Source organism: Grammomys surdaster, unplaced genomic scaffold (genome assembly GCF_004785775.1).
Source record: "Grammomys surdaster isolate TR1022 unplaced genomic scaffold, NIH_TR_1.0 169, whole genome shotgun sequence".
In the NCBI taxonomy this organism is placed as follows: Eukaryota; Metazoa; Chordata; class Mammalia; order Rodentia; family Muridae; genus Grammomys; species Grammomys surdaster.
Window position 1 is genome coordinate 15,338,020 of NW_021604617.1, and position 2,293 is coordinate 15,340,312.

The following is a 2,293-nucleotide window of genomic DNA, read 5'->3' on the forward strand; positions in this document are numbered from 1 at the left end:
CTTACTTTGACTCCTTTGCTTGCAAATAATCTCTAACCAAAGTTTTCAAGGTAATTTCTCTGTTTTAGAGGCTTCTCAGTTGTCCCCAAGGGCACTTATAAGAACTCCAAAGGCTGATAGTTTGTGTACTTAACTTTACACATATTTCAGAAAAGGTGAAAAACGTCAGCATCTTGGTCATTTTATACAGATGACACTGAGTGCTGTGGCTAACAGAAGCATCTCCAGTCAGTATAAAAGCCTATCATATAAAACAGGTAACAGGTTCTCAGGTGTATGGAAATTTGCCTCTTTTCTGCTCCATATTTCTTTTCCCAAATTCCAAACCATAAACTCATTTAGCTTCCATAACTGAAGAGTTGGTTTTAACAGTAAGCAATTGGAGCCTATACACTGTCATGGCTGTTCTGGGCACCAGCAACCAGCCAGCATTCAGAGAAAAGGGCCAAGGGAACAATTCTCTGATGTAGTTATTGTCAGGCAGTTGATAAAATATGATTATTAACCACCACATTTGGACAAATAAAATTTGAATAATGCTTCTCAAACTTAAAATGTGCCAAGACTGGTAGGAGAAATTCATTTAAAGACCCTCAATAAGTTCGAGAGGAATATAGTGGAAAAGCTGTACAGCAAGAAATCAGCTCCTGCCCCACTGGCTGCTCCGAAAAGCCACCTTTACATTGTTCCCGAGTTGTGCTCCGTACTCACTGCAGCCACCTTCGCCGCCCACAACCTCCTGCAACCGCAGCTTTCTCTCCAGAGTCCGCGAACTCCATTAATCCCTCATTCGTTGCATCGGACCACCGGTGTGTCCCACCATGTCAGACGCTGTAGTGGACACCAGCTCCGAAATCACCACCAAGGACTTAAAGGAGAAGGAAGTTGTGGAGGAGACAGAGAATGGAAGAGATGAACCTGCTAATAGGAATGTTCAAAATGAGGAAAACGGGGAGCAGAGGCTGACAATGAGGTAGATGAAGAAGAGGAAGAAGGTGGGAAGAGGAGGAAGAGGAGGAGGAGGAGGAGGAGGAGGAGGAGGAGGAGGAGGAGAAGGAGAAGGAGGAGGGAGGAGGAGGAGGAGAAGGAGGAGGAGGAGGAGGGGAGAGGGAGGGGGAGGAGGAGGAGGAGGAGGGGAGGGAGGGGGGAGGAGGAGGGGAGGGAGAGGGGGAGGGGAGGAGGAGGAGGAGGAGGAAGGGGATTGGGAGGAAGAAGATGGAGATGAAGATGAGGAAGCTGAGGCTTCCATGGGCAAGCAGGTAGCTGAGGAAGATGAGGATGATACTGTTGACACCAAGAAGCAGAAGACTCATGAGGACGACTAGACAGCAAAAGGAAAAGCTAGCCTTATGCACTGCGACCTAGTCACCCTCCACATCCCGCCTCATAATTTAAAGGTGGTCACCTTCCAGTAGAGAAGCAGGCCTTGCCCACCCACAGCGGGCAGTGCCACCCAGAGATGACGTGCGCTTTCCACCACCCCTCCAAAACCACAACATGAATTGGCAACGTGGGAGAAAAAGAGAACCAGAACTTCCCAGGCCTTGCTTTTTTTTTTTTTCTTAAAAATACTTTAAGGGTTGGAGAGATGGCTCAGTGGTTAAGAGCACTGACTGCACTTCCAGAGGCCCTGAGTTCAAATCCCAGCAACCACATGGTGGCTCACAACCATCTGTAATGAGATCTGATGCCCTCTTCTGGTGTGTCTGAAGACAGCTACAGTGTACTCATATATAATAAATAAATAATTTTTTTAAAAAAATACTTTAAAAGAAAATTTTGTTTGTATTTTTTATTTACATTTTATATTTTTGTACATATTGTTAAGGGTCAGCCATGTTTAATGATAACAGGTGACCAAACCAGCCTACAGATTGTTTTCTGTCCTACTTCAGACTTTACTTGTGGTATGACCATGTTCATTATAATCTCAAAGGAGAAAAAAAAAACTTGTAAAAAAAAATCAAAAACAACAACAACAACAAAGAAAACAATCTTATTCCAAGCATTCCAGTAACTTTTTTTGTGTATGTACCTAGCTGTAGTTGGTTTGTATGAGATGGTTAAAAAAAGCCTAGGATAAAAGGTTTTTTTCCTTTTGTGTGTGTGTGTGTGTGTGTCTATGAAGTTGCTGTTTATTTATTCATTTATTTTTTTGGCCTGTTTGATGTATGTGTGAAACAATGTCCAACAATAAACCGGAATTTTATTTTGCTGAGTTGTTCTAAAAGGAAAAAAATCTAGAAAGAAAGAAAGAAAGAAAGAAAGAAAGAAAGAAAGAAAGAAAGAAAGA

At 42.9% G+C, this 2,293-nt stretch overlaps 1 pseudogene; it reads left to right on the forward strand.

Moving 5' to 3' along the window:
* The first annotated feature begins 821 nt into the window (after positions 1-821).
* LOC114620426 lies at positions 822-1,325 on the forward strand (annotated as a pseudogene).
* Positions 1,326-2,293: the final 968 nt, after the last annotated feature.